Source organism: Mobula birostris, unplaced genomic scaffold, assembly GCF_030028105.1.
Source record: "Mobula birostris isolate sMobBir1 unplaced genomic scaffold, sMobBir1.hap1 scaffold_3632, whole genome shotgun sequence".
In the NCBI taxonomy this organism is placed as follows: Eukaryota; Metazoa; Chordata; class Chondrichthyes; order Myliobatiformes; family Myliobatidae; genus Mobula; species Mobula birostris.
Genome location: NW_027276707.1, coordinates 1 through 11,646, shown reverse-complemented (window position 1 = coordinate 11,646; position 11,646 = coordinate 1). Strand labels below are relative to the sequence as shown.

Genomic DNA, 11,646 nt, shown 5'->3' with positions numbered 1-11,646 from the left:
TGATGGGAACTATATCTGTGATGGTCGAGAAAAGACCTACCCATTCTAATTCCACGTCCTACCTCAGGCTCTGTAGCCCAGTTGATCGCAGCTCTTCAGATATTCATTTACTTTTTAAATATGAGGGGAATTTATACCTTGGAAGTATTTCAGATCCCTCTACCATCCTCTGAGTGAAAATACTTTTAATACTACCAGCAGTTACTATGGACTTCAGTTTTTTTTTAATCCCCCGTTCAGGAAATAAGTCCTTCTCATTTCTGCCATTTAATCCTCCCAACTGTATACATCTCAAGACTAGAAAACAACCCAAACTTATCTAATCTTTCCTCCATAGCTACAGTTTTCCAGGCTTAACAATATCTCTTGTAAGACCGACCTGGAGTCCCACAATCCAGGCTATTCACATGGTTCGGTATTGAAGGATTACTCTACCAATAGAGATGCAATGGTATTCGGAAGCCTGTCTGGTTTTATCAATGTAACAAATAATGTTGTCCTAATTTTAAAAAGAAGTAGGAAGTATTCTTCCTCGAGTTCTTGCCAATGTTTTTCTGGCAACCGACACTTAGAACATTATCTGGTCTGTCATCTCTCCATCACTTCAGTCACTTACAGTTGCCTGGCCCAGATCACTTTATTTTCACTGTGGATTTAGTGTTTATACGTTTTCATCCCCTTCCAGGAAGTCCTTAAAGTTCTGCTTCTTTCTAGACAACAGACCTTATCAGTTCCCCTTCATCACCATCTTTCCTCACCTGGTAGAACTAGTTCTTACTCTCAAGTTTGACTTAGGTTTCTCCCACTTTCTCCAAACTAAAGGTGTAGCCTCGGACAGTTGCATGGGCCCCAATTAAACATGCCTTTTCAGCAGTTATAACTTACAAGTTCAGTATCTCCATTCCAGTACTTGTATCCTGGGAAGATTCCAGCACACATTGCAAAGTAATGAAACCTGTTGCTACTTTCTAGGTGATCTGAATGGATATCATCTGGGAAACAATTGTTATATTGTCAGTATTTATTTTTATGATTTTTTTGATGAGATTAGTTCTTCCTAATGTTAACTTCAGTAAATTAATTTTGTTTTTTAATGAAGAACCAGCTCAAACCCGGTTTGAACATCTTTTTCACAGGATTCGGTGAGGCTGTTGGCAGTTGAGGGTTGTGTGAGCACAGCCCAGCTGCTGCCCCAGGAAGACCTGGAAGCGTTGGTGATGCCGACCCTCCGGCAGGCAGTGGATTGTAAATCCTGGCGTGTTTGCTATATGGTGGCAGACAAATTTTCTGAAGTACGTGTTATTGCTACAGCACAAAGTGCATCTCTTTGGTATGATGATATGGTGCATTTATGTTTTAAAACTAGTCTTTAGGTTTTCTGTTCCAGCTCGAATCCCTTCTGATTCTGTCAAAAGCCATGAAAACACAATTAGTTCCTCTAATAACAGCAACACACATCAAAGTTGCTGGTGAACGCAGCAGGCCAGGCAGCATCTCCAGGAAGAGGTGCAGTCGGCGTTTCAGGCCAAGACCCTTCGTCAGGACTAGCTGAAGGAAGAGTGAGTAAGGGATTTGAAATTTAGAGGGGGAGTGGGAGATCCAAAATGATAGGAGAAGACAGGAGGGGGAAGGGATGGAGCCAAGAGCTGGACAGGTGTTAGACGAAAGGTAATACGAGAGGATCATGGGACAGGAGGTCCGGGAAGAAAGACAAGCCAGCGGGGGGGCGGGGTCCCAGAGGATGGGCAAGGGGTATATTCAGAGGGTGGCCACACATTTTAATTCCACATCCCATTCCCATTCTGACATGTCTATCCATGGCCTCCTCTACTGTAAAGATGAAGCCACACTCAGGTTGGAGGAACAACACCTTATATTCCGTCTGAGTAGCCTCCAACCTGATGGCGTGAACATCGACTTCTCTAACTTCCGCTAATGCCCCACCTCCCCCTCATACCCCATCTGTTACTTATTTTTATACATACATTCTTTCTCTCACTCTCCTTTTTCTCCCTCTGTCCCTCTGAATATACCCCTTGCCCATCCTCTGGGTCCCCCCCCTTGTCTTTCTTCCCGGACCTCCTGTCCCATGATCCTCTCATATCCCTTTTGCCTATCACCTGTCCAGTTCTTGGCTCCATCCCTCCCGCTCTTGTCTTCTCCTATCATTTTGGATCTCCCCCTCCCCCTCCAACTTTCAAATCCCTTACTCACTCTTCCTTCAGTTAGCCCTGACTAAAGGTTTCGGCCTGAAACGTCGACTGCATCTCCTCCTAGAGATGCTGCCTGGCCTGCTGCGTTCACCAGCAACTTTGATGTGTGTTGCTTTGATTTCCAGCATCTGCAGAATTCCTGTTGTTTTAGTTCCTCTAATATAGTTTTAAAAAAATCATTAAGTCAAGCACCTGTGTATTTTTAATATAAAAGCTATTTGACTGACATGCCAAAAGGTGCTGAGATTTTTTTTTCCAGATTCATTTAATTATCTTGTTTTTAAACATGGATGTGAAATAGAACAAAGTTGGTCTGAATTGAGCTCAGATCTTTTTCAGTGTATCTGAAGGATAATCCTGTGACAAGGGTTTAGAACAAACTTGTTGGCCTAGTGCCAGGGATCTGGGGATTCAGCACGTGCACAGGTTGATGACACTGATATTTTTTACTTTTGACTGGAGGAAGTTAAGAGGAACTTCAGTTCTGTTTAAAAATGAGCCGAAAGGTCGAAAAGCGAGTAGTAAGCTTAAACAAATTTTCAAAAAAGCCTGAGGAGTAATGGGACTAAAAGGATACAGTCACATGGGCTTTCACTGCAGCTATCTTTTGGTTGTCCAAACATATCCCTGTACACACCTTCGCCTTCCTCTCCCTGGCATCAATAATATCAGGGCTGCTTCATACTCTCGTGTGGAGCCCAACATTTTCATCACCTTTGTCACCAACTTTTATCTTGCCGCAGAGTTACCTGGATTTACAAATTTATTCTGACACTTCGCTTCCTTTTCTGAATCTCCAACAGCCTCTCATTGAGATCTTCTGCAAACTCTCCAACTCTTTCATCTATCTCCTCCACGAAGGGTGCTATTTCCTTACTTTCACCTCATCCCAGTATCAGGTTTAATATCACTGGCATACGTTGTGAAATTTGGTTGTTTTATGCCAGCAGTACAAAGCAGTATATAATTTTAAAATATTACTATATATATTAAATGTGTAGATATTTAAAAATTACTGAGGTAGTGTCCATGGGTTGATTGTGCATTCGGAAATCTGATGGCAGAGGAGAAGAAGCTGTTCCTGAAATATTGAGTGTGCCACCTGTACCCCCACCTTGATGGTAGCAAAGAGAAGAGGGCATATCTTGGGTGATGGGGCCCTTAATAGATGCCCCCTTTTTGATGCATTGCCTTTTGAAAGCGTCTGGATGCCAGACAGGCTAATGCCTGTGATGGAACTGGCTGATTTTATAACGACTTGCAGCCTTTTCTGATCCTGTGTCGTGTTCCCTCCATACCAGACAGCAATGCAACCAGTTAGAACATTCTCCGTGGTACACCTCTAGAAACTTGAGAGTGTCTTTGATGACCTGCCAATTCTCCTCAAACTCTGAATGAAATGTAGCCACTTCTGTGCGTTTTTTTTTGTAATTGCATTGATATGTTGGGCCCAGGACGATCCTCAGAGACTTTGACACTCAGGAACTTGAAACTACTCACCCTTTCCACAGTCCCCTTGATTGGGACTGATGTATGTTCCCTTGACTTCCCTTTCCTGACGTCCGCAATCAGTTCCTTGGTTTTACTGTCATTGTGGTAAATTTTGTGATGTAGTGCATTAATTAAATGCTGCTTAAAGCTTTTGATGGACTGGACCTTGCTGGTTCCTTCCCACTGCTGACTTCACACAGACCAGGTATGGTGTAGGGAGGTGGTGATTCAACTTCACCTTCCTGTGGTCCACAATCAGTTCCTTGGTCTGACTGACAAGTGCCAGATTGTTGCCACACCACTCAACCAGCTGATCTATCTCACTCCTCTTCGGCTCCTTGTCACCATCTGAAATTCTGCCAACAATAGTTGTGTCATCGGCAGATTTATAGCCCTTAAGAGCAGTCTCGGCCTGAAAGATCGACTGTTTATTTCATTTCCATAGATGCTGCCTGGCCTGCTGAGTTCCTCCAGTATTTTGTGCTGGGTTTCCAGCATCTGCAGAATCTCCTGTGTGTTTATAGTTTTTGAACCAGATGGTCTTTGTTCTCAGTATAAAACTTGTTGCCTCAGGCTTCCTCCTGGTGCTCCGGTTTCCTCACACAGTCCAAAAGCATTCCGGTTAGTATGTTAAAGGGTCATTGTAGATTGTTGCACAAGTTGGTGGCTTACTGGCGGTGCAGTTTGAAGGGCCGGAACAGCTTGTTGCGTTCTGTGTCTCCAATTAAATCTATGCCCTTTAGTCTTAGACTTTCCCAGCCTGGGAAAACACTCGGATCTATTGAAATCAACGTGCTTTTCTCACCGCAGTGTAATCCAAATCTTCAAGGTAAGGCACATTGCCTACATAGGTTAATTGCAAACAATAACAATCAGGTTAATATTATTTAACAATCAAGAAACATTGTTTAATGATTAAATAACATTATTTAGTTGTTTTTTTGACCTGAGAAACTGGCTGATTACAATTGCCCACGTTGTTGTCTGTGTACCATACTTTCGAATTCAGAGCCATCAACGACAATATTTTCTCAACTTTGCCTTTCTTTAAAAATTTAAAATTCCGTCTCTTAAGGCCAGAAAATTCCGGTCCCACCCCAAGGCATTGAGATTAAATCTTTCTGTTCTCTATGAGTGTAAAATCTGTACTGAAGCAGCTGGTTTATCTGTGGATATATTATCAAGGATAGATCATTACAGCTGTAGACACCAACAGAATCAACAAACTCATTCGTAAGGCCAGTGGTGTTGTGGGGATGGAACTGGACTCTCTCACGGTGGTGTCTGAAAAGAGGATGCTGTCTAAGTTGCATGCCATCTTGGTCAATGTCTGCCATCCACTACATAATGTACTGGGTGGGCACAGGAGTACATTCAGCCAGAAACTCATTCCACCAAGATGCAGCACAGAACATCATAGGAAGTCATTCCTGCCTGTGGCCATCAAACTTTACAACTCCTCCCTTGGGTCAGACACCCTGAACCAGTAGGCTTGTCCTGGACTTATTTCATAATTTACTGGCATAATTTACATATTACTATTTAACTATTTATGGTTCTATTACTATTTATTATTTATGGTGCAACTGTAATGAAAACCAATTTCCCCTGGGATCAATTAAGTATGACTATGACTGTGACTATGTTTTACCTGGGTAACACTAAAGAATACTACTTCTAAATGGACATCATTTATCTAACCATTCCCTTTTTCTCCCCTCTCATTTATTTCTTTACCAGAGCATGAGGTATCCAATCATTGATAAACATCTGAACACAACGGCAACATTTCTCTGGGTTTCTTTCCTCTTACCCCATGGCTTCACGTGACCCTGATTGCAGGTGGGGGGGTGGGGTTGGCTAAGCAGGTGCTACACCTTGCCCAAGGGTGACCTGCAGGCTAGCGGAGGGAAGGAACGCCTTACACCTCTCTTGGTAGAGATGTATTTCCACCCCGCCACCCATGATAAAATTACATAATTCAAAACTGTAAACCTGATCGAAAATTAAAGCAAATTACAGATGGACCGGTGTTCAAAAGGACACAGAAAACACAGCCATTTTGTCAGCTTAGGATTGTTACCCTTGGAACAGGCAAAGACTTTATATTGTTTGTCTTTATAAGATAACTAACCCGTGTTCAAAAATAAGCTCTATGTAAGGTAACACACAAAAATGCTGCAGGAACTCAGCAGGTCAGGCTGCATCTAAGGAAGTGAATAAACAGTCGACGTTGTGGGCCGAGACCCTTCATCAGGACTGGAAAGGAAGGGGGAAGATGCCAGAACAAGAACGTCGGTGGGGGGTGGGAAGAGGAGAAGGGGAATATTCTAGAAAGTGATAGTTGAAGGAAAGTTCATGGGAAAGGGTTCACACAAAATGCAGGAGGAACTCAGCAGGTCAGACAGCATCTATTGAAGTGAATAAACAGTCACATTTTGGGCCAAGACCTTTCATCAGGACTGGAAAGGAAGGGGGAATATGCCAGAACAAGATAAGGGTTGCCAGAGCACTTGTGAAATTGGCACCAACCCATTATTGGAAAACAATTGCATTATACTGGTACAGAGTTTATTGTATTTATAATGTTCTGCTATCATTGCTAATGACAAACCATAACAAAAGGCACTTTCTATGCTCAAGACCACATATAAACTAATCTTGCAGTGAAGTCCGTAGCTAAAGTACAGTTCAGATTTTCAATTTTGAAGTTGCTATTTTCAGAGTACATACAGGTTTCCCCCGCCATTCGAAGGTAGAGCGTTCCTATGAAACGGTTCGTAAGCCGAAATGTAGTAAAGCGAAGAAACAATTACCATTTATTTATTTGGGAAAATTTTGTGAGCGTTTGCTAACCCAAAAATAGCCACCAAATTATGCCAAATAACACATAAAACCTAAAATAACAGTAACATATAGTAAAAACAGGAATGATATGATAAACACACAGCCTATATAAAGTAGAAATACCTTTCCACAATCATTGCCGGCAGTGTTCTCCGTAGCAAAAATCTCACGCAAGCGCCATCGGCAGGAAATCTCACGCAAGTGCTGTTGGCAAAAACACTCTCTCCACTAACCTTTAAGCTATGAAGCTGCCAAATCATACCAAATAACACATAAAAATACACAGCCGATACAAAGGAGAAATAATGTATGTACAGTGTAGTATTACTTACCAGAATCGGGAAGGCAGCGCCGAGCACACTGATGATGGTGTGTTAGGTTGAGTCAGAGTTTGGATGGTGCAGTGGCCCCCACCCTCCAATCTGCAGAGCGATACATTGCTGCGAAGCAGGCAGGAATGCAGCAGTAGCCGGGAGGCACACAGCACATCTTTAAGAAAAAAGCCGAAATAAACAAGCTAATTAATTAGGTGCCGCCCGACATGTAACTGTTGGCCCAGATCAGTGCCGATTTCCGATTGCGTCATCTCTGATCTGGGCCGGCAATTACGTGTTGCTGGCACCTAATTAATTAGCTTGTTTATTTCGGCTTCTTTCTTAAAGATGTGCTGTGTGCCTCCCGGCTACCGTTGCATTCTCCACAAATCGATATCTGTCCGTGGCCTGGGGGTTGGGGTGGTGGGATACTGGGGTGTCATCTCATCATCGTCTGTTTCCATTAGAGCGGGCAGCTCATCTTCTACCTCTGCCCGCCTCGGTGTCGAAGGTCGAGGTTCGTCGTCTGCTGTGGCTGATGTGGAAGGCTTGCTTGACTGCTGAGCCCTGCGCACTTTTCTATCACACAGTTCTTTGTAAGGACTCAAACCATCCTGCAAATATCTCCTAAACCGACGTACCCTTTCAAAATTAAAGTCGTACTTTATCATTACTCATTCGGTTTCCATTGTTATCCTTTTCTCTTCCAATTGCATCAGGTCTTCATCTGTCAGTTCTTGGTCATGGGATGCCAAAACCTCTTCAACATCATGTCCGTCAGCTTCCACAAGCCAAACTCACGTTGTTCTTACTTCGTTCACCACCATCGAAACGCTTAATTATGTCTAGTTTTACACTAAGTGTAACACCCTTACGAGCTCTTTCAGGCTTTTCCGATACCTTAGAACTCATCTTGCAAATGGCTGCTCACAGGCTCGTGTTTAAGCAATGCCATTCCGAATCCGGGGGAGAGCAGCTACTCAGATCGTGTGCTGCCTTTTATCGACTGCTGCCTTTTATCGCCCGCTGATTTTTTTTTCTTAACAGTGAAAACGCCTTCTGAAAGCGAAAACAGGGTACTAATCTAGGTCTTTCGTAACAGTGAGGTTACCACACACAACCCTGAGATTCATTTTCCTGTGGGCATACTCAGCAATTTCTATAGAATAGTAACTGAACAGGATCAATAAAAGATAAAGTACAAATGCAAATATAAATAAATAGCAATAAATAACAAGAGTATGAAATAACAAGATAAAGAGTAATTAAAGTAAGATCATTGGTTGTGGGAACATCTCAATCGAATGAGTGTACTTATCCCCTGTTGTTCAAGAACCTGATGGTTGAGGGTTAGTAACTGTTCTTGAACCTGGTGGTATGGGTCCTGAGGCTCCTGCACCTTCTACCTGATGATTGAGAGGTAGTAACTGTTCTTGAACCTGGTGGTGAGGGTCCTGAGGCTCCTGCACCTTCTACCTGATGGCAGCAGCGAGACGAGTGTGGAAAAGAAAGATGGTGTTGTCTTTGTGATTCCTCTGTTCACGTGTTAATGCACAGATTGCTGCTATTGAAACCCGCTCTATCTTTGTTACTCATTTACTTTCTCTTGCCTTTAAAGCTTCAGAAAACCGTGGGTCCTGAAATTGCGGAAAATGATCTGGTTCCTGCTTTCCAAAACCTGTTGAAAGATTGGGAGGCTGAAGTGCGAGCAGCTGGGGCCAACAAAGTTAAAGGTTGGTTGGGAATTCTCATTCTTGTCTTTTCCATCCGGTTTAAGATGTTGTTGGTGAAGCACCGTGACAACTTTCTGGCAGCAGAAACAACTATCAATTACTTTACTAATAGACTCTTGTTCTGGGCAATGACACTGCAATCTGTGCCTGTAACTTTCCTAGTGGAGACGAGCCTTTGATCCAGCTGTACAACCTGGCATTTTGCACCAGATACAATAGGTGATCCCAACAGACTCACGGGTGAAGTGTCTCCTGGCATGGAAGGGCTGTTTGAGGCCCTGAATGGTAGTGAGGAAGGAGGTGTAGGGGCAGGTGTGGCCCTTGTTCCGCTTGCAAGGATAAGCGCCAGGAGGGAGATCAGTGGGGAGGGATGAGTGGACAAGGGAGTCGTGTAGGGAGTGATTCCTACGGAAAGATGTGCTTGGTGGTGGGCTCCCTTTGGAGATAGCAGAAGTTGCAGAGAGTTACGTGCGGGATGCAGAGGCTTGTGTGGTGATAGGTGAGGACAAGAGAAACCCTATCCCTCGTGTGGCAGCAGGTGGAAGGGTTGAGGGTGATTTGTGCAATGTGGTTGAGGGCTGTGTTGATAGTGGAGGAAAGGAAACCCTTTTTTTTGAAGAAGGAGGATATCTCAGTTGTTCTGGAATGAAAAGCTTCATTCTGGGAGCAGATGCAGTGGAGATGGAGGACTGAGGCTAGAGAATGGCAATTTTGCAAGTGATAGGGTGGGAAGATGACTTTTCCAGAGAGCTGTGAGAGTCAGTGGGTTTGTAAAGAGTATCAGTAGATAAACTGTCTCCAAAGATGGAGACAGAGATCGAGAAAGGGGAGAGAGGTGTCAGAAATGGGCCAGTTGAGGGCAGTGTGGAAATTGGAGAAAGTTGAGGAAATTGATGAGCTCAGCATGGGTGCTGGAAGCAGGACCAATGCAGTTATCTTTGTAGCGTAGGAAGAGTTGTGGAGTGATGCCTGTTTAGGTTCGAAACATGGACTGTTCCACGACTGTTAACTCTTTTCCGTAGCTGTTGCTTGGCCTGCTGAGTTCCTTCAGCATTTTCTGGGTATTACTTTGGATTTCCTACATCTGCAGATTTTCTCATCTTCAATGAAGAGTTCAGCAGTTCCCCAACCAATGGATCTGATCAAAGTTCTGCCACCCTGGTTCACACAGTCGTGATGGTGATAGGTTAGCTAACATGAGGACACTTTTCCAGTAAAGATCCCCACCTTCAATTAAACCAGAGCCTGGAATGAACTTTGTGAAACTATATTCAACTGGAAGAACTGAGTGAATGATGCATCTGTGCTTCCTCCCAAAGTCCTCACTGTTATAATGGTAGTTTTCAGCCAAATCAAAGAATGAGCAAGTAGCAGGAACAGCAATAATAATGAAAATGGGTAACCTCCGATGTGCCGTGCTTAAAGTTGCACTTCAGAACTAAATGCCTAGCATGCCAAGCGTATCCAGTACAGGTCTGTCAGTGGCAACTACATGTCCCTAGTTACATTCTATCCACCAAAAACAGAGTATATCCGATCTGGCTAATTACTGTCCAATCATAAAAGTAATGGGAGGTGTCACCAACAGTGCTCTTAAGGGGCATTTGCTCTTCAGTAATCTGTTCCCCCATGCCCATTTTGACTTTCCATGGTCAGAGTTAGTGCAGTATTTACAGGTGATTTGAGTGACTGCCTTTAATGAGGCTGTATTTGACAGGGTGTGGGATTAAATAGCCCAAATCAAATTGAACTCTGGAAATCAACGTGAAAACTACACTGGCAAGATTTGTACCACACAAAGGAAAAGGTTTAAAAGCAGTGGTCAGTGAGTTCTAGCTTTGGTTAGTGAAATGTTGCATGTAATCTATTTTGCAGCAAGTGTTTCTCTGCCTATTGATGCAATGCTCACCATTAGCTTCCATTTTTTTAAAATCTGATTTTATATTTAAATTGTTTCCTGATGTTTCCCTGCTTATGATCTCAATGAGTCCACAACTGTATTTGCTGTTGAGAGTGTGAGCCACGTCTCCAACGAGGCCGTGACTCTGGCCGGTCAGTGTCCGACGAGGTTGGGGCTTTATGTGCGTAATTGGTATTTTGGGGGATATCAGTATTTCTTTCCTTCCCTGTTTGCCCTTCATCTGTCGGCTTACTGGGCCAATTAAGAAGACATTTAAGAGTCTATTGCTTTGCTCAGCTGTGTGTTAGTAGTACTCTGAGCTTTAAGAGTGCATTTAGTGAGTTATGGATCTGATTGCACTGTACAGTGACAGCTTTTGATTATATTTACAGGAGAATGGTACCAGGAGGACAGTGTCAAAATCAAAATGCATTTCCTGCCACTGGGGATCTCAGGACATGTGTGATAAACAAAACAAAATGGTATGTGAGAGTTTCCATTTAATTCTTGCAGCTATTACTGCATTGAAGCAGGTGGATTTTAATTGGAAATTTAAGCTTCAAGTAGCAATAAATGGATAGAAACTAAGTAAAATTGTTAGTTGATTTCACCCTGCTGAGATATGTATTTTGAGTGATAAATAATTGGTTGAATTGGAAGCTACTACCTATTATAACATTGATTTCATTGCATCCCTAACAGAGAAAGTATCTGAGCAGAGTGATATTGAGGGCAGGATTCATGCACTGAAAGATGATCTGAGGAAACATAAATCTGTTGTAAACAAATTGAAGAAAGAGCAGAAGCTTCGGAAGGAGAGATTGAAGGCAGAGGAGGCCAGTCTCATTAAAGAGCTAAGGGTAAGATTATCGTCGTACCTTCTTACCTTGACTGCCCTGCCAGTCTTTGATGAGGGCAATAAGAAAGTTGTATGTATATACTACTCCAAAATCAATTTGCTCTCCACAATATTCATTGTTTAACTTGGAAAATTGTTGAGGAAATTAAGTAACATATAAAGTTTGCTGGTGAACGTTTATGTGTGTTGCTTGAAATTCCAGCATGTGCAGATTTCCTGGTGTTTGAGGAAATTAAGTATATGATTATTCAAAGGACTTGATCTACCTTTATTCTTTTTGTTTCTGTTT

At 42.8% G+C, this 11,646-nt stretch overlaps 1 long non-coding RNA gene across 2 annotated transcripts in view; it reads left to right on the top strand.

Moving 5' to 3' along the window:
- LOC140193049 (uncharacterized) overlaps positions 1-11,328 on the top strand; it is a 30,027-nt gene extending 18,699 nt beyond the window's left edge. For both annotated transcript variants that reach the window (XR_011884581.1, XR_011884580.1), the window contains exons 5-8: positions 1,137-1,292; positions 8,484-8,598; positions 10,891-10,980; positions 11,201-11,328. This is a non-coding gene — a long non-coding RNA (uncharacterized lncRNA). The remainder of the gene's footprint in view (positions 1-1,136; positions 1,293-8,483; positions 8,599-10,890; positions 10,981-11,200) is intronic.
- Positions 11,329-11,646: the final 318 nt, after the last annotated feature.